Source organism: Budorcas taxicolor, chromosome 10, assembly GCF_023091745.1.
Source record: "Budorcas taxicolor isolate Tak-1 chromosome 10, Takin1.1, whole genome shotgun sequence".
NCBI classification, from domain to species: domain Eukaryota; kingdom Metazoa; phylum Chordata; class Mammalia; order Artiodactyla; family Bovidae; genus Budorcas; species Budorcas taxicolor.
The window spans coordinates 63,171,579-63,196,386 of NC_068919.1; the positions used below are offsets into that span (position 1 = coordinate 63,171,579).

The window sequence follows — 24,808 nt, forward strand, 5'->3', positions numbered from 1 at the left end:
CCAGGGAAACCCAGGTTTTGCCCATGCTTTCCCCTTAATTTGCCTGCCTCCTGACCAATCTGGGTGCTTCCCCATGTGACCCAGTGCGGTGGAGCAGGCCTCCTGTTTCTAGGGAACTGGGAGTCAAAGCTTCGTCTTTCACAGCAGTCATCTCCTGATGGGCTGGCCTCACCATGCCTGATTGAAAACAAATCTCAGGTACATTTTAATATACTTACACTAAAATGCATTCACTACTATTCAGTCAGATGGAAGATTTTACATGTTTAACAAATTTTGCTCTGCTCCTCCTTACAAATCCACTCAGCTATCAGGTGGCATTTTAAAAGCAATTTAATTATGTATTATTGTTGAATGCTATAATTATGTGAATGAGTGGGCCAAACACAGCTACGGTATGATTTTTTAATGTAATAATTACTCCTGAAGAATACAGCATGGGGCCTTCCTTTCTTTTGTCACACTCTTTCACCTGCAGTATCGAAACAAGATATCTTCTCCACCAAGGAAAGTTCTCATCTTTTTTACTCATTTAACCTTGATAAAAAGGGAAGTGCCATCAATCAGAAGTGCTCAAAAAACATTGTCTAAGCTATATTTTTATTTACAGATTTGTCTCCTACACATAAGGTATTCAGATTAAATTACATTTAGCAACACTAAAAGTGCAAGTATATCTTTATGGAAAGAGTTACATGAAATTTGCATCATCACAGTTCTGCTATAGCTAAGAGTGTTTCCACAAGTATGCATGGCATACTTGCTACACACAAGGACTTGTGCTGACACATAGCAATTTCCCCATCTGCCCTGGTCCCATTCCCAGTCTAGTAGCTTTAGATGCTAATGGAAGAACAGCAGAGCTTGCCAGCTGCTGATAATGCAGGCCAAGAGCAAGGTGAGCCCAATTTCAGGGGAAAGTTTTGTTTTTTTTAATGTTAGAAGGTCTAATTTAAATACTGGAAAATTAAAGGTAATGAGATGTGTGCACATCTTTTTTTCCTAGCTTGAAAGTGTTTATGTTTTCCTCCATACTCAATACAGTTTTTCTGAATGAAGTTCTACTTTCATTCATCACGTATACATCTGACATGTAAAGGTACTAAATAAATCCAGCCATCTGTTAATTCACTCTATGGCCCGAACATTTGTGTCCCAAAAAAAATCCACATGCTGAAATGTTAACTCCCAAAGGTTATGGTGTTAGTCAGGAGGTGGGGCCTCTGGGGTTGATTAGGTCCTGAGGGTGGAGCCCTCATGAATGGTATTAGTGCCCTTATAAAAGAGGGTCCAGATAGGACCCTCACCCCTTTTACTATGTGAGAACACAAAGAAATGACATTGGCCCTGACCCAACCACACCAGTACCTTGATCTTGGACTTTCCAGGCTCTAAAACTACAAGAAATAAATTTCTGTTGTATATAAGCCAGTTAGTCTTTGGTACAGGCTGCCTAGGTGGCTCAATGGTAGAATCCACCTGCCAGTGCAGGAGACACCAGTTTGATCCCTGGGTCTGAAAGATGCCCTGGAGAAGGAAATGGCAACCCACTCCAGTATTCTTGCCTGGGAAATCCCATGGACAGAGGGACCTGGCAAGCTACAGTCCATGGGGTCACAAAAGAGTCAGAAATGACTTAGCAACTAAACAGCAGCAGAAGTCTGTGGTACCACAGATCCCCTTATTCACAGCTTTGCTTTCCGTGGTTTCAGTTACGTACAGGGAATGGCAGTCCAAAAATATTAAATGGAAGATTTCAGAAATAAACAATTCACATAGTCTAGCCTCCATGCTACTCTGAGTGGAGTGACGAAATTTCCTACCATCCTGCTGCATCCCACGTGGGACATGACCTCCCTTCGTCCAGCTTACTCCACCAGTTAGTCACCTAGTGGCCACCTCAGCTATCAGATAAACTGTACTGCAGTGCTTGTGTTCAAGTTACCCTTCTTTTGCTTAATAAAGGTCCCAAAACACAAGAGTAGTGATTCTGACAATTTGAATAAGGCCAAAAAAAGCCATAAAGTGCTTCCTTTAAATGAAAAGGTGAAGGTTTTCAATAAAGGGCGGTGGGGGAACCCTATGCTGAGATTGGTAAGTGGTATGGTAAGAACAAACCTATCATGAAACTGTGAAGAAGAAAAAGAAATTCATGCTACTTTGCTGTCACACCTCAAACTGTAAAAGTTACAACCCCAGAGTGATACGTGCTTAGCTGGGATGGAAAACTAAATTTATATTAAATTCATAAATACGATATTTTGAGAGATGATATTCACACAACTTTCATTATACTACACTGTTCTAATTGTTCTATTTTATTCTTATTGTTAATCTCTTATTGTACCTAATTTATAAGTTAAACGTTATCACAGATGTGTAGGTAGAGAGAAAAACAGTATATACAGGATTCGGTACTATGCATGGTTTCAGGAATTCACTGAAGAGGTCTTGGGACCTATTCCCCCACCAATAAGAGGGGGCTACTATATTTGTTATAGGGGCCCAAGCGGACTAAGGCAGTGACTGAGATCTTATCCTTCATTATGACAGGAGCTGTGCTGGATGCTGGGAATAGAATAGTGAACATGTCACATCAGGTCCTTGTGCGGACAGAACTTGCATTCTAGTGGAATGGAGAACACATTAGTCCCTCACCCTCCACTATAACGCCTTCCTGAAATGCTCCCTCCTTCGGTTTCCTCATCTTAGCCATGGCCCAAAGTCTAGCCCAAGTCCCCGCTTCTGTAGCGCCTCCAGCCAGGCTGGTCTACAAACTGTGGTACCTCTCCTGCCCTTCTTAGAACTTTCTTGTGGTCATCGTTTATTTGCTGGCATTTTGACGCATCTGTTTTCCCAGAGAGTCTGAAATTGCCTGATGGTTTGAGACTCTGGTTCAATGGTTCAAGACTCTGGTCCCATCTATCTTCACAACACTTATGGAGTATCTGAGTCCTTCTTGTCATCTCTTGGGTCCAGACAGTCGGGGGCAGCAGGCAGAAAACCTCTGTACCCTACCAAGAGTGTAGCACTCTCTAGCCACCTTCTCAGGAACAGCTGCCAAAAAGTGAGGCACCTATATTTTTCACCACCTACATCATCTCTGGATTGGTGGGGAGGAAATTTGGCGTTGGTTTCCAAACCTCTGGGTTTATATCCCAGTTCTTAGACATAACTTGAAGGAGCAAAATGCAATGTAATCAGTAGGAACTAAACACTGCTGGTGTTTTCAGGAGAGAAGAAATAACCAATGACAGTTTGGTGAAACAGACATGATCTGAGCAAGAGATAAAAGACTGGCAGCATTTGGACAAGTGGAGATGCTATGCAAGGGTACACCAAGGGAGATGGAACAGCTTAAGCAAGTAAAAGAGTGGGCTACCACCCTCCAGGCCTCTCCCCAGCCGCCTCTGCTCTCTCCAAGCCCTGAGAGCTCACCTGTGAGATGGGCATCAGCTGACCTCCCTGGTTCTCTGGCTTCCAGGTGGAGTCAGCCAGTGGGAGGCACCAGTAGATTAGAGGATGGGAAAAGAATGAAATTAGGATATTTGTTGCCCGGACCCCTCCCAAGCAAGCTTCAGCTCAGCAATACTGGATTGCTCCAGCCAAAGGCCTTGGCTCTTGTGGGGTGGCCCTCTTCTCAGCTACAGTTTTTTCCCAAGGTGCCAGTAATCACTCCTTCTGCTTGCTTCTTCATGCCCCAAATCAATACATTTGCTTCACTACTCTTGCTGGTTCCCCTTAACCCTGCCCACACCTTTGTAAACAGTTGTTTCATTAAACCCTCTTAACAGCCTTGAGCGTGCCAAGTATTTCCCAAGACTCTGACTAATAAGCTGGGAAGGCCAACCAGAATTGACTGACATTGAGAGGAGTAGATAATAAGGAAACATCACAGTCCAATTATAAAGGGCCATGCTAGCAAACTGAGGCTTTATACTGAAAAACAAAAAATAAATAAATAAATAAAAAATAAAACAAAAAAAAAGTTTTAAGAAGTGATAGAACAGAGGAGGCAGCTTTGAAAAAACGGATCTAGTGTCAGGGAGAAATTAAATCGGAGAGGCAAAACCAGGTCTGGAAATCAGGAAACTAGTGCAGAGGCCCAGGTGTGATGACAAGGGCCTAATACAGTGTTAGCATTAGAAATACAAATAAAAATTTAGATAAGACAGAGAAAAGGGAAAGAGAATGATTGAATGAGAGGTAGGAAGGGCCCCTTCAGGAAAACAAAACAAAAGCCAACGTTGACATCTAGGCAGCTGAAGAGAGAGGAATTGTTTGGGCAGAAACAGGGAAGTCTAGGCCAGGGCCTGTCTGAGCTAGTCTGGGACAGTTAAGAGACTTAGGAAACAGAATCACCTAGAATGAGCATGGCACAACTGTGGGCAAGGAGGAAGGGAGTCTAAACCAGAGTCCACTGGGAAGAGGGAGAAAGAAGACTGGGTGGGCATACGTTAAGTAAGGTTTGGGGTTGGAAGCTTAATCCTAGACAATAGTCATCTAATCTAAGGGTCACAAAGAAGCAACCTGCAGTCCCAATGCAGACCAGAGCTGTGTTTCGTTTGACTCACAAATTCTGCCTAAATTCTGAATTAGTAATGTTAGAACATTACTAACCCAATATTAAAAATTTTGAATATGCCAGGTGGAGCTACTGGTAAAGAACCCACCTGCCAATGCTGCTGCTGCTGCTGCTGCTGCTGCTAAGTCGCTTCAGTCATGTCCAACTCTGTGCAACCCCATAGACAGCAGCCCACCAGGTTCCCCAGTCCCTGGTTCTCCAGGCAAGAACACTGGAGTGGGTTGCCATTTCCTTCTCCAATGCATGAAAGTGAAGTCTCTCAGTTGTGTCTAACTCTTCGCGACCCCATGGACTGCAGCCTTCCAGGCTCCTCAGTCCATGGGATTTTCCAGGCAAGAGTACTAGAGTGGGGTGCCATTGCCTTCTCCGACCTGCCAATGCAGGAGACATAAAAGACACAGGTTCAGTCCCTGGGTTGGGAAGATCCCCTGGAGGAGGGCATGGCAACCCACTCCAGTATTCTTGCCTGGAGAATTCCATGGACAGAGGAGCCTGGAGGGCTACAGTCCATAGGGTTGCAAAGAGTCGGACACGACTGAAGGGAGCACGCACACACACCTTCAAAATTCCAGATCGTTGGCCTCTCTGACAACACTAAGCCCACATTCTCCCATGTCAGCTCTCAGTTGGAACTGCCCATCTCTAGATTGGTCACTGCCCATCTACACCCTGAACGAAGTTAAAGCTCACCCAGCCCCACAGAGCCAAGATTTGTATTTATTACTGCTCAGCCCTGGCTGCGTGTGAGCTGTGGTCCCTGCTAACGGCAATGAGAGCCCTTGAAGTTCTTAAGGAAACTGAAGAAGACCCCGTGGGGGAGTTAAGGGGATGATTTAGAGCAATTCAGTTGAATTCAGCATTTTTGAGTGTTTACTATGTGCCAGGCACTGTGCTACGCACTGAGGAGCCCGGGATAAGAAGACCAGGGATATACAGATCATTCAGTAGCTGATTCAGAAATTTAGGAACCAGCCAGGGTTTGGAATACACATGAGAAGAGAGACGAAGGTGTGAATCCAAAACCGATGTTGAAGCCATGTTTGTGACAAATTAGCCACAGCGGATAAAGAAGGAAGGATGTGAAATGGGACCTTGCTCTGGGTGGCTATATGGAAGAGAGGGTGTTAAGTGCAGCAAAGTGCAGCAAAGGTCCAAAGCACCAGGGGAGAGAAGGAATCCACACCCTCTGAGAACCTTGAGAGCCAAAGGAGTGGAGCCCACCGAGGGATGATACAGGCAGCACCCTTCCTCTTGGCTCACCTCCCCTTGAGTAATGGCATCGCCTGTGTGTTCAGGAACTGGATTACTATTTTGTTAACAAGTAAAGAAAATGGAGCAACCTTCATTTAGGCCTGCAGGGCCATGTCAGAACTCTACCGCTAGAGCTGTTGCAATGTCAAATGTTTGTTTAAACATTAAGCTGTGAGACTAGTGCTCTAGGTGTGGACCAGGAGCAAATAGACCCAGGAAACAATCCCACACAGCTCCTTGATGATTCAGCGCTTAGAATTGCATTGGGGTTCTTTAGTTCTCTAACTCTTTAGGAGGGAACTGTAGGAATTTTCTTTAAAGAATTGCTGATTAAGAGTTACTAATGAGGATGCAGCAATGAAACACTGGCTCCCTTTGCTGCTGAGAAATTTCCTACCAGTTTCCCTAGCCTATATACATTTTACAGTCAGAAAGCCTTATAATAGGGAAGGACTGATGATTTCCCCAAACCATACATTAACTAAGCAGAAAACAGAAACTCTGTTCATGGGAGGGAAATCAGCTCACACTACAGCTCCAGAAAAGGGGAAAATGTCAGTCAATTGGATGACTGCAACTGAAAATTTTCAGGTTTTGACTGAATTATATGGGGGGAAATGCCTTGATTCCTTGCTTGCTTGACCTCTCATGTTCTAGTGCATAAAACATCACAATTTGGCTCCCCTTTAACCCCACCATTCACAGTTGGCCTTCAGTCAAGTAAGTATACTGAAGGTTTCAACATATGCATAAGCCTGTGCATGTCCATCTGGGGACTGTAGAGCAAGGCACACAGGACAGCGGGAGCCTAACATAGAATTAATTTGCTTCCAGTCACGCAGCAAGGATCCAGCTTTGCCTTGGTCTCCTGAACCCACTCAATGATCACAATAAAAGTATGCATCAGCCTCAGGAGTGCTGTGATTCCCACTCAGAGTTTCACATACAAGAAGACTCTGAGGAATGGAGTTTCATTATAAACAGGGACTGGCCAATTTGTCAGGCATATTGTTGCCTGGAATCCAGCATGTGAGGTCTTAACAGAATGAGAAGGGACTCTTTAATTATAAGTTATAGAAGTGTTCTTTGAATGTGATTGAAGAGATGCCAAATTCAATCCTTTAATGGTTAAGACAGAATGAGGGGGTGCCAGGTAACAGGTGTACCAGGTTCCTCAAGCTCGTGTCTTTCCTACATCTAGATTAATGACACAGTTCCCCACTACTGCATAAGCCTTGTATGAGGATATGTCAGCAGTCAGAGACCCAAATCCACATTCCAGGTAGTGCCAGGTAGAGCTCATCCTTAACTATTCTGGGTTATGTTTTCTTCAACAATGGAATAAAGGATTGAACTGCATAGGTTCAAAGGTCCCTTCCTTCTCTAAACGTTGTGATCCTCTAAATGAGGGGGAAAGGGAAACAGGTTCACAAGCAGATACTCAAATGGGAATATTTGTTCTACTAACTCTTTAAACTGATTGGGCTCTGAATTATTGCAGCAAAGAATGACAAGGGTTTGTTGCCAGGGCTTGAACATAAACAGAATAGGAACCATATCTCCCTTTATGTTCCCCCAAGTCTGACCATGATTCACTGGGAGTCGCTGTGCACTACCCCAGAAATAAGGAAAACATCAGAAAAAAAAAAAAAATCACCGAAGGTTTTCTATGTGACAGGACAGGTTATGTTCTTCACATAATTTCTCACAACAACCTGAGAAGTTGGTATTATTACCCCTGTTTTATAAGTAAGGAAACAGACACTGTGGAGCCATGAGCAAGTCACAACCACTTTGAGTCCATTTCCAGAAGAGTAAAATAAGTCACTGCGTCCAGCTGACTTTAAAGGCCCCTCCTTCTCTGTGACTCAAAACAAGCTTAGGTTTGACCTCCTAGACCTTGAAAGGCTCGTGATTACCATGCAAACCCAGTTGGCCAGAAAAGAGGATGTCTAGTCCCCTACCTCGAGCACCATTCACAGGCTTACAGAAACACAAAACCACGTCTACTAAACCCAGAACCTCCTTGGAATGCTCTCACATTCTGTACTGTAAGCAAGGTGATTATTAAAACCCATTATTTTCCTATGAAGACATCATGGGCTGCCTTAAAGCAAACTGCCAAGGGAAAGAGAAAGTACATAGAGTGAAATCACTATAGGCCCCAGAAGTTAGAGACTGGTCCCAGGATAAAAACAGAGGTATCTTCTCTCCATTACTGTAGATAGGTCTGGAGCTTGCTGCATGAAATGAAAGCTCCCTGAGGACCAAGCTAGGGTCAAAACTTGGAAAATCATTATGATTAGAAAGGAATTACCCCCATGGTCCTTAAGAAGCATCACCAGCACCATCAACCCGTCACCCACCACGCAATTATAAAGCATCTGCTCTGTACATGGCTCAGCAACTAGGCTGGTCATTTGCTTAAGATGTCAAGTTCTATTTTTTCCTAACTGTCAGGATCATGAAGGGGAAGAAGGCCTTAACAACCTCAGACAGGATCCAAGGGACAACACAGAGTGTCTCCAGAAAGAGCATATGAGATTCTCTTGGGTAGGTAAGGGAGAGGGGTCCTAAGAGAAACTGAAGGACCTGCTGGGATCACGACTTAGAATAGAGTGCCCAGATCTATTTACTTGCTAGAGCTGCCCTTAAAAACAAAACCAAACGAGAAAAAAAGAAAAATGGCTAAATGACAGAAATTTATGCTCTAACAGTTCTGGAGGCTGGAAGTTCAAGATCAGGGTCCCTTGGGGCCCTGTGTAAAGGCAGCAGTATAATAGTTTGATATATTAAGCAACTCTTTTCACTTTGATATTCCTAGTTACCCTGAGAGTCAACCCCACTCAGGCAACCAGACATGTGGCACGGAGGGTTCATCCCATGGATCTGCAGAACCAAAGGGTCAGGTGCTTAACCTTTTGTTTTCAAAGGGCAAAGTCCAGATTTAATTAGTCCGCCTCATCAGGCTATCCTACAGCAAAAACTGATTCAGAAATGTCAGCATGTATAGTTTCTCCTGAGGCCTCTCTCCTAGGCCTGGGCCTCCTTACGTCCTCATGTGGTCTTGTCTCTACATGCACCCCTGGTGTCTTTTCCTTTTTTCATAAAGACACTACTCATAATGGATTAGGGTCCTACCCTTATGATCTCATTTAACCTTAATTCCCTTTTTAAAGGCCCTCTCTCTGAACAGTCAGATTCTAAGATATAGGGATTAGGATTTCGACATATGAATTTTTGAGGGGATGCAATTCAGTTCATAATATCAGTATCTGCCCCTTCCAAAGTTGCGGCCATAGAAAGCCCCAGTGTGCTCTAAATTTACTGTTCTTTACCAAGTTCTCTCCCCATCTTTCCACCCCAACTTAGCAATTTTACAAAGTAAATCACAGGGGTCCCTGGCTGAGTCTGATTTTCTTCTTCCTATTAACATCCACATTTATTGGATTACATAGACTTTTAAGGCTGGGCATTAAGAAGCAGCTAGCTGGCTTTAGGTCTAATGTGGCCAGCCTGTAGCAACTTTCATCTACTGCTCCTACTTACCAAATCTTTAAGGGTCATAGAGGAGTTATGTAATGTGCAATGGGGCAGGGGAAGGTGAAAAGAAAAGAGGGAAGAGAAATGTGCCACTGGGCCCAGAAATGCCTCATCATGGGTCAGGCTCCACTCCCTATAAGACAACTTCCTGTGTTACATCACATCAAATTAACGAGCCTAGACACAGGTAAGATGGAGGAGAAACTGTTCTGCAAAAGAGTTCTAGTTTCCTATAAACATCAAGTTTCATTTTCTCTGGCAGAACACTAGTCACAAAGACCCACACAGACCCAAGGGCCCTGACTGACATTTCAAGCATTCCAGCTCCAGATGTGTTCAGCCACTAGGAAAAAGAAACCCCAGATTATTTTAAGCAGAGTCATTTCACAAACCACCAGCTGTCCCCTGGATAAATTCTGAGTGTTGTAGTTGTAGTTACAAGCAATAATTTCCAATGTATTTATTCATTCAAAAAATATTTATTGACTAATTTCTGGAGAAGGAAATGGCTACCCATACCAGTAATCTTGCCTGGGAAATCCTACGGACAGAAAAGCCTGGAGGGCTACATTCTATAGGATGGCAAGAGTGGGACTGGAACTCAGTGACTGAACCACCACCACATTCTATGTACCAGGACTGGGGACATAATGGCAATGGCTTGGGGTCCAGAGAGGGACACAAGTTCTCGTAAACAGTACTTATTTCACTCCTTTGTGCCAGGTATAGCACTGGACACCTTAAATGCAGGGGAAGGTATGATTATCTCCACGGTACAGTGAAGAAGTCAAGGTGAAAAGAAGTCCGAAAGACAAGCTCATGCTGCTAGTCAGTGGAAGCATCAAGAGCAGAAGTCATGTGACCTGACTTCCTGGGCAGTACCTTCCACTTAACCAGGAACTTGCATTGAAAATAAACATCTACATCTTCATCTTCACTAATCTCTAACTAAAATTTAGCACTTTCTTCCATTTTAAATAGTGGCTCAGATGATAAAGAATCTACCTGCAATGCAGAAGACCTGGGTTCGATCCCTCGGTGGCGACGATCCCCTGGAGAAGGGAATAGCTACCTACTCCAGCATTCTTGCCTGGAGAATCCCATGAACAGAGGAGCCAGGCAGGCTACAGTCCACGGGGTCACAAAGAATCTAACACAACTGAGTAACAAACACTTCATTCTTCTCAGGAAACAAACCCCAGCAGATACATGCAGTACCTATGACTTTATCATCAACAGAAATCACAGATATTTTCTTATATTACAGGCATTACCCAAATCTTGAAATATTATTTGTTACTATTTCAAAATTATGATAGCTATTAGATCCACTGCTAGATGATGTTACTTAATGCATTATTTTTAAAAGACATATATACTACTACATCAATCCTCTTAATATTTGGACAAGTGATTTGGAATAGGTTTCCCTTACAACACTCTGCGTTTTATTTTACACCTTCAAAAGCACTGAACCTAAAAGTGGTCCTTAGTTTCCCCAAAACTGCCAAAGTGGTACATGGCACAAAAATGGGTCAGAACCCTACACCACAGCAATGGGCAGCCCAGGCAAATCCAGAGCTCTGCTCCCTGTGTCTTTGAGTAAGAGGCTAGGTTGGGATTTTTATTATTAAAAGAGAGAAACGAAGAGAAAGGAAAGCACCCCAGTTTCACCAGAGAACCCTTTCCACCAGTTCCTGTTTAGCACAGGCCCTAAATGCTCTCCATGGCTGGTTCCAGCCATAGCTGAAGGATACTTCTTGAGCCCCCGCCCCTCCATCCCACAGGCTGTGTGGATAAACGGGCCCCACTGCGGGCAGACCAGCAGATGTCACCTCCTACCCCGGGGGGTTGAGAACCCCTTGCGCGCTGGGACCACGCCGGAGTGACACAGTCAACAAGTGGAAGATGCCAGAAATTCCTACACACCAGGGCACCAAGAAATTCCCATTCACAAGACCACGGATACATTGGTTTTTAACCTCCCCTCGCAGGGCAGCAGCTCCACGACCCCAGGACGTCGCAAGACCCGGGTTCCAGCAGGGGCTGCAAGAGCTGTGGATGCGGCGGGTGGAGAAAAAAAGTGTGAAGCGGAATGGAACGCGATGCACAGGGGCCGCGCTGTCCCAGATGCGGGACAGAGCTGAGTTAAAAATCGGCCTTAGGGGTGACCTCTCTCCCCGCCGGGTCCCTTTTCCCTCGCTAAGTGCCTGATATCGGCCGCGGGATGCCTCTTACCCAGAGGTTCGCGGAGCCTGGGGCCACAGCGTTGGCGCAGTAAAAGCTGCCGCTTCCTGCGAGGGCTCGCGGCCTCTGCTGGGGCCCGTGCGGTCCCCGGGCGGAGGCTGGAGGCGGGGAGAGCGAGCCTCCCCCCGCTCCCCGGGAAAGTTCCGGAAAGGTCCCACAGCTGCCCCGCCCAGCGCCACAGCCCGGGGAACCAAGGCCAAGTGCAGGCTACACCGGGCTTCCAGCGCGCACGGGGGACAGCCGGGGGCGCGGGTCAGGCGGGTCAGGGGCACTGCCGGCAGGGCAGACTCGCCCCTACCCGCCAGTGCACTGTGCGGTGCTGGGACCTCTTGGTGCCTCAGAGGAGGGCACGGAGGCCACCTGTCGCCCCCCCCGCCCCCCAATCCCGTGTGCCTACACTGTTGCGTAACTGGGAGGGACAAAGGTGAAGGCGGGTCTGTGGATAGAGGCCTGGCGGTTTGTGTCGGGTCCTCCAGTGAGCCCTGTGCTTCTCATCTGGTCCCCAGGGCTGTCCAGAGAGACCGCTTTCCCGCTCTTCTTTCACACGTAAAAGGTAACCGAGGCCGAGAGAAGCCCCCAAACTTGCCTTGGTAAGCAGGCGCCAGGGCAGCGCTCTCAACCCTAGGATGGAGGTCACGGTGAGCAGGCTTTCAGACACTGATCTCCACGCAACGTTGGGTCCTACTTTCATGAATGGACATTTTCAATTGGCTGCTCTAAGTAGGTGTGAAACGCAGGTGAGTAGTTCTCCACTACGTCAGATCTAGAACGCCTTTTTATAACATATAGGATGTCCAGAAGTCTTACTGCAATTTTTTTTATTCCAATGATGCAATCTTTATTTTAATTAAAAATACAGAGTGAAGCCAGAAAGAAAAACACCAATACAGTATACTAACACATATATATGGAATTTAGAAAGATGGCAATGATGACCCTGTATGCGAGACAGGAAAACAGACACAGATGTGCAATTTTAAGCTTTAATAATTTCAGATGTGAGTTAACAAACTTTCCTTTTAAAAGTGCCTTGAAAGTTTATTTCTTTTACATTTCATTCTGTGAATTTGGATTAATCTCTTTTGAATTTTTTGTTTCAACCAACTTTTTAAGGTGAAATCCTAGCAAACCAAAAACTGACGCAATCACAGAGAAGTAGGAGCCTAATAAGGTTGAACTTCTGAGCTCCTCCCTCTGGTTTTGTCTTGTTAGGTTTATCTATTGAGGTAACCCTGGTTTATGGCATCTGGTCCCATCACTTCATGGGAAATGGATGGGGAAAGAGTAGAAACAGTGTCAGACTTTATTTTGGGGGGCTCCAAAGTCACTGCAGATGGTGATTGCAGCCATGAAATTAAAAGACGCTTACTCCTTGGAAGAAAAGTTATGACCAACCTAGATAGCATATTCAAAAGCAGAGACATTACTTTGCCAACAAAGGTCCATCTAGTCAAGGCTATGGTTTTTCCTGTGGTCATGTATGGATGTGAGAGTTGGACTGTGAAGAAAGCTGAGCACCGAAGAATTGATGCTTTTGAACTGTGGTGCTGGAGAAGACTCTTGAGAGTCCCTTGGACTGCAAGGAGATCCAACCAGTCCATTCTGAAGGAGATCAGCCCTGGGATTTCTTTGGAAGGAATGATGCTAAAGCTGAAGCTCCAGTACTTTGGCCACCTCATGCAAAGAGTTGACTCATTGGAAAAGACTCTGATGCTGGGAGGGACTGGGGGCAGGAGGAGAAGGGCATGACAGAGGATGAGTATGTCTGGATGGCATCACCGACTCGATGGACGTCAGTTTGAGTGAACTCCAGGAGTTGGTGATGGACAGGGAGGCCTGGCATGCTGCGATTCACAGGGTCGCAAAGAGTCGGACATGACTGAGCGACTGAACTGAACACTAGTTTATATTAGGTGTTCCACTTCTGTCCCTGTATACCCTAGAGCACACTTACCACCAAAAATTGTTTCCATCTGTCTAATTTTTTAATCCATCCAACACTCTGTGTCTTTCAACGTGTGAATTCAATCCATTTACATTTAGGATGATTATTGATAAATGAGGACTTAATATTGCCATTTTATCCTTTATTTTCTGCTTACTCTGCATCTCCATTGTTCCTTTTCCTTTTGTTTCTGTCTGCTATTTTAGTTTTGGTGTTTTTCTGTGATATTTTTGTCAGTTTCCTCTTTCTTTATTTTTTTTTAATGTTTCATGTCTCTGCTCTAGATTTTTGTTTTGTGGTCACCATGAGGTTTGTATAAAATGTCTCATAGGTAAAATAATCCTTCTGCTGGTAGTATCTTATCTTTATTTACCTATATAGGCTTCTTCCTTTTCCTTCCCCTTCTTTTTGTTTCTGTTGTCTCACATTATCTCTTTACGTTGTTACAAAGTTGAAGTATACACTAGTTGTTTTTTTTCTGCTCTCCTCCTTAACCTTTATTCTATAATAGTGTTTAAAATCTAATCTTATTGAGAGTTGCAATTTTCTGGTTCTATGTATCACCTTGCTCAAAGTTTTATGTATTTTGCCTTTCTGTTTTCTGGTAGAAGAGCTTACAAGGCTTCTTATAAGGAAGTGTAGTAGTGATGAACTCCCTCAGTTTTTGTTTGCCTGGGCAAGTGTTTATTTCTCCTTTATATGGAATGACAATTTTACTGGATAGAGTATTCTTGGGCAACAGTTTTTAATCTCTCAATATTTTAAGAATGTCATTCCACTTCCTCCTGGCCTGCAGGGTTTCTGCTGAGAAATCTGCTGAAAGCCTAATAGGGGTTCCTTTGTATGTTACCATCCTTTTTTCCCTAGTTGCCTTTAAAATTCATTATTTTTAAAAAATAATTAATTTTTGGCTGTGCTAGGTCTTTGGTGCTGCCAGTGTGCTTTCTCTAATTGCAGGGACTACTCTCCATTGTGGTGCATGGGCTTCTCATTGCAGTTGTTTTTTGTGGTGGAGCACAGGCTCTAGACCACCAGGCTTTCACAGTTGTAGTGCACAGGCTTTGTTGATCCATGTGGGATCTTCCTGGACCAGGGATCAAACCCATGTCTCTTGCATTGGCAGGTGGATTCTTTACCAGTGAGTCACCAGGGAAACCTCTAAAATTCATTCTTTGTCATTGACTTTTGACAGTCTTAATGTGTCTTGAAGAAGGTCTTTTGGCATGTGTATTGGATGCTCTCTTACTTCACCGACTTGTATATCCAGTTCCTTCCCCAGGTTTGGGAAATTCTCAGGTATTATTTAAATTCTCTGCTCCCTTCTCAAGCTTTTCTTTCTGAGATAGTCATTACCCTAATGTCACACTTCCTAAAAGAGTCAGATAACGCTCACAGAATTTCCTCATTTTAAAATATCTCATTTCTCTTTCCTCTTCCAGTTGTATCATTTCTAGATTTGTCCTCAAGCTCACTAATTCTTTCTTTCATATGGTCTGCTCTATTTCCGATGCTTTCTCTAATACATTCTTTATCTCATTTATTGAGTTATTCAGCTCCAAAATTTGTCTGGTTCTTTTTTTTAAAGTTGGTGGCTCAGAGGTTAAAGTGTCTGCCTGCAATGCAGGAGACCCAGACTCCTGGGTTGGGAAGATCCCCTGGAGAAAGAAATGGCAACCCACTCCAGCATTCTTGCCTGGAGCATCCCATGGACACAGGAGCCTGGTGGGCTACAGTCCACGGGGTCGCAAAGAGTCGGACGCGACTGAGCGACTTCACTTTCACACTATTTATGGTGAAATACTCCTTCGGTTCATTAATTTTATTAGTAAGCTCATTGAACTGCCTGAGTTTTCTTTTAGCTCACTGAGTTTCTTCACGAGAGCTACTCTGAATTCTCTACCAGTGTGACTGCAGTATTCTATGACATTAAGTTTGGTTTCTGGAGAACTGTCATTTTCAATTTGTGGTATGTTGTTACTGTGGTTCTTTATGGTGCTTGATGCATAGTTCTTCTGCCAGTGCATCTGAAGTAGCCCAGTGGTCCCCAACCTTTTTGGCATTAGGGGCCAGTTCCACAGATCATTTTCCATTGACCGGGGGGGCGGGGAATGGTCTCAGGATGATTCAAGCACATTACATACATTTACTGTGCACTTTGTGTGTGTGTGCTCAATCACTCAGTCATGTCCAACTCTGCAACCCTGTGGACTGCAGCCTGCTGGGCTCCACTGTCTATATAATCTTCCAGGCAAGAATGCTGGAGTGGGATGCCATTTCCTACTCCCAGGGATCTTCCTGACCCAGAGATCAAACCTGAATCTCTTGCATTGACAGGCAGACTTTTTATACCACTTTGCCACCTTTTATTTCTATTATTACATTGTGATGTATCATGAAATAATTATATAGCTCACCATAAAGCAGAATCGGTGAACTTGTTTTCCTGCAGCTGTAAACACAGATGAAGCTTTACTCGCTTGCCCACTGCTCACATCCACTGCTCACCTCCTAAGAGGCTATGGACCAGTACTGAGGGTTGGGGATTCCTGAAGTAGCCAACACCTTTCTGCGGGATTCTAACAATTCAAGATTAGAAATTAAAGGCGTTTCTTTTGTTTTCCTGTAGGTGGCACTACAGCATAAGTTTTTGGTGTCTTTTCCGTGCACTGCTTCTGATAAATTATACTCAAGAATCAGTACTTTGCACTCTCTACCACTTCCGTCAGAGATGTGGCCCTATGCCCTCCTTATCACATCTGTTCCTCTGGGGTCAGTGTTGCTGGTGTGGCTGCCTGTGCACCAGGACACTAGGCTCCTCTGTTTCACCCAGGATCCCCTGAATCACAGGCTCCATCACCACTGAGGGGCGGACAGTGGGAGCAGGCCGGGGATGGGCGGGTACGTCTGCCATGTGGTGGTGTCAGGTTCGCAGGTGGTAGACCAGGGGGCTGGAGCCATCGGCACCTCAGCAGCTAGTGGGCCGGTGTCCCATGTACAAATGCCACTGCAGCCCAGCTTCTTGTGCTGCAGGCACTGCCATGGGCAAGGAAGCCCAAGTCATGTGTCTGCCTCCCCTGCCACTAGAGGGTTCTCTGGGGCTGCAGTCTCAGCTGCCATGGTTGGAAGGCCAGGATTACAGGCACCAACTCCACTGGTACCTCGGTTCTGCCTTTTCTCTGTGTTACAGTCAAACCACCTTTCTTTTTTTTTTTTTCATACTTAATGTTAGGGCAAGAGGGAACACCAGAAATCATGCAAGACAATTACCTGTGTGTGGAATTATCCACACAGCACAGGAGACTGGCATTCCTGGCTCCCACTCTCTAAATGCCAAAAGATTATTTCCCAGTCATCTTGACAAAAATGTCCTTGAGTGTTTCCAAAATGCCCTACCTCACCTCCTAGTCTCACCATTTGAATGACATTGGAACATTCTCTAACACCATACACAAAAATAAATTCAAAATGGATTAAAGACCTCAATGTAAGGCCAGATAACTATAAAGCTCTTAAGATAAAAACATAAGAACACTCTTTGACATAAATTGCAGCAGTATCTTTTTGGATCCACCTTCTAATGAAAATAAAAACAGAAATAAGCAAATAAGACTTAATTAAACTTAAAAGCTTTTGCACAGTAAAGGAAATCATAAGCAACAATCCATAGAATAGGAGAAAATATTTGCAAATGATACAACCGACAAAGGATCAATCTCTAAAAATACAAACATCTCATGTAGCTCTAACCCACCCCAGTGTTCTTGCCTGGAGAATCCCAGGGACGGCAGAGCCTGGTGGGCTGCCATCTATGGGGTCGCACAGAGTCGGACACGACTGGAGTGACTTAGCAGCAGCAGCAGCATGTAGCTCTTCTAAAAACACAATAAAAAAAAATAGGCAGAAGATCTAAATAGATATTTCTCCAAAGAACACATACAGATGGCCAACAGGAACATAAAAAGATGCTCAACACTGCTAATTATTAGGGAAATGCAAATCAAAACTACAGTGAGGTATCACCTCACGCCGGTCAGAATGGCCGTCATTAAAAAATCTAGAAACAATAAATGCTGGAGAGGGTGTGGAGAAGGGAACCCTCCGGCAGTGTTGGTAAGAATGTAAATTGGTATAGCCACTATGGAGAACAGTATGGAGACTCCTTAAAAAACTAAAAACAGAATTGCCATATGATCCAGCAATCCCAATCCTGGACATATATCCAGAGAAGAACATAATTCAAAGAGATACTTGTACCCTAGGGTTCATTGTAGCACTATTTATAACAGGCAGGACATGGAAGCAACCTAAATGTCCATCAACAGAGGAACTGATAAAGAAGATGTGATACATATATATGAAATGGAATATTTCTCAGCCATAAAAAGCATGAAATAATGCCATTTGCAGCTACACTGATGGACCTAGAGATTATCATACTAAGAGAAGTAAGTCAGAGAAATAAAAATATCATATGATATCAGTTATGTGTGGAATCTTAAAAAAAAAATGATACAGATGAACTTATTTACAAAACAGACTCACAGACTATGGAAACAAATTTATGATTACCAAAGTGGAATAAATTAGGAGTTAAATTAGGGATAAATTAGGAGTTTGGAATTGGTAAACAGACACTAATATGTATAAGCTAGATAGTCAACACAGACCTACAGTATAGCATAGGGAACACTACTCCATATTCTGAGTAGAGTTTCAGAAAGGAATCTGGGGAAAAAATGGATATATGTATGACTAAATCACTCAACTGCTGCCTGAAACGAACACAACATTGTAATTCAGCTATGTGCATGCTCAGTCCCTCAGTCATGTCAACTCTTTGCAACCCCATGGACTGCAGCCTGCCAGGCTCCTCTGTCCGTGCAATTTTCCAGGCCAGAATACTAAAGTGGGTTGCCATTTCCTACTCCAGAAATCAACTATACTCCAATATAAAATTTTAAAATTAAAAAGAAAAGGAGCAGCAGCCCTGGTTTGAACCATAAAAAAGCAGCCTTGGTTTAGATGGGAAGGATGCAGATAGGAAAGAACTACAAGAGATGTGCTGTTTGTGCATGGTTTGAGGTTGCTGGGTGTGGGGTCAAATTCAGACTTTAAAAAGATGTCCTGAGAAGATCCCACATGCTGGAGACTTCTACCTATATTTATCCTATTATCTTACCCAAGACCTCTCTTTATCCTTTGAAGCAGAGCCAGGACTAGAACATCAGACAGCCAGGAAGGGGGCTGAGACTTCACTCACTCACTCTGTTATTCTTTCACCGGATGAACGATCCTTTGGTCCCTCTCTGCTACACCACAAGCAAACCCTGTGCCTACTGCCTGGCCACACACTGTTGAAAAACTCAGACTCGGTTTCTATCCCTGTGGGACTTGCAAAGTAGTGAGAGTGCACTTTGGAAGCTGGGAAACTAGGAGATGCACTGCGGATGGGTGGGAAGAGGATGTGATAGGCAGTGACAGTTGGGCCTGGCACTAAGAGGAACACACCCCAATTCAAGAACATCCAGGAGAAGGAGTAGTAAGCTGACAGGGCTCTGGAAGGATACACAGGCTTGTGAGCAGGAAGAGTCGGCAACAGGAATGGATGGGCGGGCGAGGGGAATAGAACAGAGACATGCACTCCCTGGAGCATAGGAAAGGGAAGGCGCAGGAGGAAAAGCATTGTGAAGGGGCTGTTTCTGCAGGCATGCAGCTTAAAATAGTACCCTCTGCTTTGCTGGATCCACAAGCCCCATCTCGTCCCTTCCTGGTAGCAAATTCTTCCCTTGGTGAGTAGCTAGAGAAGGAGCTTCAGGCCTTGGGCCCAGCAAACCCTCCCTAGGCTCCCTAGCTGAGACAGCAGCCCAGCTGACGGGGAGCAGTCATGTGGGAATGGGAGCTGGGGGTGAGTTCCTACGGTAGGGACCCAGAGTGTTCATCCTGCTAGACCACTGCATTCTCAGAACTGGAGCGGGGCGGGCAGTCACACAGAGCATGATGACTGTGTACCATACAAGGCTTTTCTTTTTCAAGGCAGACTAACTCCTCGCAAATGTACCATTTTCCTCACAGCCATGCTGCATGTCAAATAAGAACTAAAACTGTTATCTTGCTACAGGGTGACTAGAGTTTCCTTATCTGTTACAGAGAAGATGAAGTTGTTTTTCAGACTAGAAGCACTAGTGCACGTGGAGGTGCTTCCCAAGCTACAAAGGACTCTTCATCAGCACTCTTGGCTGTAGGCAAGAAACAGCTCTGGATAACTTATGCAGAAAGAGGATGTATAAAGGCTCTCAGGGGTTCACAGAACTATCAAAATGACAAAGTAATAATGGCAGGAAATGTGCACAGGAATCACTGAACTTCTACAAAATCAAAAAGCAGAAAACACAATGCCATCTTTCATCAGGAACAGCCAGGCTGCCCCTTGAATACTCCCACTGCCTTCACAATTCACTCTAGAGTGAGTGACACAAATATAAAGGGAATGAGAATTCAAGTCCTCATGGGAGTGTCCACTGACCAAATCTATGTCATAGGCCAGCTGGCAGAGGAAGGAGAGAGCATACATGGGCCTTCTGACTTCCACCTGGACTTTTATGATGAGTATTTCCCCCAGACCGGAAAAGGGATTGAAAACTAGGTTCCCAAAAGGGAAAAGGAAAATGTCAACTCTAGGCCCTGTAAATATTAGATCTTATTATATAGTTTTATACTTATATAAGCAAGGTGGTGTGATAGGAAAAACACTCTGCCCTAGAGCAACAAAGACTTCTGCCAAATACATGTACATTAGCGTGCTGGAGAATGAAGGCATGGCTTGGGCAAGCTCAGACTCTCCATCCAAAGGGATGGAGGACATAAGAGAAAGACTGGATCTGGAATCAAGCCTTTCTCAGAAACTAAGCTTCAAACTCAGTTATGGAAAACTTTTGCCCGAATTTCCTCATCTATATGATAGGAATAAATCTGTCCTCCTACCTCAAGGATATTCTGGAAGAATAAACATTATGTCTTTTGGGCCACAAAGCCCTCAGAGTATGTGGAACTATGAAGACCAGAGGTTATCTTTGGGTTCATACACCACCACTCTCAGAATGAGTTGGTGTGCCTTGGTTAACTGTATCAGTAAAATGGGTATTTTTATGAGTACCTACCTCATAGTATACTTATGAAAATTAAAGAGTTAATATATAGAAAGTGATTGGTACCATATCTGGCATAAAATAAGTATTCAGGAAGGAAATCAACCCTGAATATTCACTGGAAGGACTGATGCTGAAGCTGAAGCTTCAGTACTTTAGCCACCTGATGCAAAGAGCTGACTCACTGCAAAAAAACCTGATGCTGGAAAGATTGAGGGCAAAAGGAGGAGGAGGCAACAGAGGATGAGGTCGACTCAATGGACATGAGTTTGAGCAAACTCCGGGAGAGAGGGAAGGACAGGGAAGCCTAGTGTACTGCAGTCCATGGGGTCGCAAAGAATCAGACATGACTTAGCAACTAAACAACAACGAATGGTAGTCACCAAAATAACTACAGCTTTATAGGTATTACTGCTATCCAGTGTTCGGATAGCCATTATATAAGGAGTTGAAGAGAAAGTAGTTCAACAGGCCTGCTCTAAGACAAACGAAATAGTATGAGTATTGGGCCTAGTATAAGAACACTAGACTACCTGACCTGCCTCTTGAGAAATCTGTATGCAGGTCAGGAAGCAACAGTTAGAACTAGACATGGAACAACAGACTGGTTCCAAATAGGAAAAGGAGTACATCAAGGCTGTATATTGCCACCCTCCTTTTTTAACTTATAAGCAGAGTCCATCATGAGAAATGCTGGGCTGGATAAAGCACAAGCTGGAATCAAGATTGCTGGGAGAAATATCAATAACCTCAGATATGCGGATGACCCCACCCTTATGGCAGAAAGTAAAGAAGAACTAAAGAGACTCTTGATGAAAGAGGAGAGTGAAAAAGCTGGCTTAGAGCTCAACATTCAGAAAACTAAGATCATGGCATCTGGTCCCATTACTTCATGGGAAATAGATGGGGAAAACATTGGAAACGGTGGCTGACTTTATTTTGGGGGGCTCCAAAATCACTGTAGATGGTGACTGCAACCATGAAATTAAAAGACGCTTACTCTTTGGAAGGAAAGTTATGACCAACCTAGATAGCATATTCAAAAGCAGAGACATTACTTTGCCAACAAAGGTCCATCTAGTCAAGGCTATGGTTTTTCCAGTAGTCATGTATGGATGTGAGAGTTGGACTATAAAGACAGCTGAGCACCGAAGAATTGATGCTTTTGAACTGTGGTGTTGGAGAAGACTCTTGAGAGTCCCTTGGACTGCAAGGAGATCCAACCAGTCCATCCTAAAGGAGATCAGTCCTGGGTGTTCATTGGAAGGTCTGATGTTGAAGCTCAAACTCCAATACTTTGGCCACCTGATGCGGAGAGCTGACTCATTTGAAAAGACCCTGATGCTGCGAACGATTGAGGGCAGGAGGAGAAGGGGACGACAGAGGATGAGATGGCTGGATGGCATCACTGACTCGATGGTGAGTTTGGGTAGGCTCCGGGAGTTGGTGTTGGACGGGGAGGCCTAGCATGCTGCAGTTCATGGGGTCACAAAGAGTCAGACACAACTGAGTGACTGAACTGAACTGATAAGAATAGTAGTAGTAATAGTGTTAGTCGCTCAATTGTGTCCAACTCTTTGTGACCCCACAGGCTGTAGCCCACCAGGCTCCTCTATCCATGGGATTTCCAGGCTAGAATACTGGAGTGGGTTGCTGTTTCCTTCTCCAGAGGATCTTCCTGACCCAGAAGTTGAACCTGGGTCTCCTGCATTGCAGGCAAATTCTTTACCATCTGAGCTATAGGGAAGTCCTTTAGTATCAGAATGGTAGACTTCATTTCTCAAAGATGAGAATGATCAGAGATGTAGAAAAGCTAACTTTTTACAGTATTGGCAGATAGACTGCACTGCAAAGTGCCCCTTAGACATAAAATTGAATCTGAGAGTGGAATTGATATTCCCAAGTGATGAAGCAGAGTGGAGAAGGTCTCAATCTATCATTCAGGGCAAATAAATGCTTCTGGGTGTTCCTTCTGCCTCAAAATCAAAAGAGCCCCTCCTACTCACCTTCCTCTGGCTCCCTGTCAGTGACAGTTCCTTCAAGACATCTCTTCCCAAACCTGCCTTCGTGGCAGCAGTGAGCCCCATGGTTCCCGGTTTCTGTTCCTTTGGTACTCGGTGTCATGGTTAATTATTACCCTCTTTAACAAAGTTATGCATAGTGGCACATTGTGTCTCTCCACAAAAAACATGAAGCCACTGAGGGCAGGAACTGTGTCTTCTACATCTGTAGGGTCTTTTTCCCTACAAAAGTACTCCCTTAGCAGGGTCTTTTTCCCAACAAAAGTGTGTATTGGGTTCCATGGAATGGTTCCCAGGTAAGAGTACAAGTGCCCAAGGAAACTAAAACAAGCTGCCTCAAAGGACTGTCAGAAATCTAGTAAACTTACAGCTCACATTTGATAAGCACCTGGAAAACAGTATTCAGTGAAAACCTCAGGAGTTGCGGAGCGTGTGAGGATCTGAGGCCTTCCTGACCCCAGGAGCAGGGAGCAATCCTTCCACTGCTGCATCTGTCTTTTCTCTGCATGTCTGAACAGGACAGGAGAGTTCATCTAATGAGGGAGCACTGGGAGACCATGAAGTTGCACAGTGAGGATCTGTAAGCAGCAAGCACTTCCCTGGAAGGGCTGGGAACCACGTCTCCTGTCCACCAGTCACCCGTGTCATACAGAGCTACTTCTCCTCTCAGGTGCGGGGAGCAGTTCCCCCATGGACCTGTGCGCTTTCCTTCCTTGAGGGGTAACTCAGAAGAGGAAGTATTTGGGTAAATTACTGTCCTCTGAGAGCACAGAGCTGATCCCAAGGCCACGTTTTTCTCACTATCTCCCCTTCCTGCCCTCCACTATCTACTCTATAACCCCCTTCGCCCTCAGCTCTCGTCTTGGCAGGTCCTGGTGTCTTACCTGGTGGTGTGACCCAAACCTTTACTCCTGAGGGGTCTGAACGCTTGATAATCAAACCCTCCTCGGGCTGGGTGGCTGCACACGTCTATTCACACAGTTAAATCGGGGCAAAGGGTTCAGGAGGTGCCCACCTGAACCCGTCTCACACACATTCCTTCTCGCTCCCCTTGTGTGAAAGCAGCCTTCCTCCTCCTGATGACCAGGGTCTGTCAGACCTGCCGGCATGGCAACTCCTCTCTTGACTGCTGCTCCCCGGACACAGAAATTTCCCACTGTCCTGTCAGTAGCTTTACCATATAGATCACTGGAATGTTTATGGTGCCCCTGGCAAGAGTGTGTTCTCTTTGGGGACCAGAAACTACAATTATTTAAAGCCGAGCTGCAGGGAAAAGCAGCACAAAACTCCACAGTGGGTCCTTCAGAATGACGGTAACCAAGCCTGTCCCTGCTTCCACCTCTTGGTCTCCAGACCCTTGATTTCTTCCTATTGAGGACACAGAACCATAGAGGTCTCTGATTTAATACACTATGTGCTGAAGGACAGCACTCCATCCTTTCAGAGTGCTTTCTGAGCTGGCATTCCAGTTGAGTTGAGAAGGCCCTCTCCCAAAATCCACCGGGCCAGTTACCTCTGGGTGGTGCAGTACATGACACAACCAGAGGGCCCCTGGTTCCACACCAGCTGCATCTGAAGTACAGCCCCTGCTTGGATGCTCTGCTGTATGGGATTCCGTTCCTGTGGATCAGACATTCAGTAAGCCTCCAGATAGAAGGGCTGGTTGAGGATCTGTAGGCAGGATAAAGACAATACTCACTGACAGTTTGCCTCAGGGTTATGCTAACTCTCCCACCTTCGTTCATACTACAGACTGAGAATTCTGCAGTGCTGACATCCAAGAAAATATCACACTGATCCATTACACCAATGACCTCCCTATCGGGACAGGACAAGGGGAGTAAGCTAGAATGCTCCAGGTCTTAGTAAGATACTTGTGCTTCCGATGGGAAATAAACCTTATGGACAGACAGAAACAGGCCATTTCAATGATGTTTTTAGAAGTCTAGTGGTCAAGGGTATTATGGGACAGCCCCTTTTAAAGCAGAAGACAAATCACTGCATCTGACAGTCATGCCTCAAAGGAGGAGTACACTGCCTCTTTGTGTTCCCCAGGGATATTTCCTGGCCC

General features: G+C 44.8%; 1 protein-coding gene across 2 annotated transcripts in view; it reads right to left on the minus strand.

Moving 5' to 3' along the window:
- Window positions 1-11,698, minus strand: part of SQOR (sulfide quinone oxidoreductase) — a 52,951-nt gene extending 41,253 nt beyond the window's left edge. Inside the window, exon 1 of one of the 2 annotated variants that reach the window (XM_052646292.1) lies at window positions 11,618-11,698. The gene's annotated coding sequence lies outside the window, so the exon portion shown is untranslated. The remainder of the gene's footprint in view (window positions 1-11,617) is intronic. The other variant, XM_052646291.1, reaches the window with a different exon arrangement.
- Between the last annotated feature and the right edge of the window lie 13,110 nt (window positions 11,699-24,808).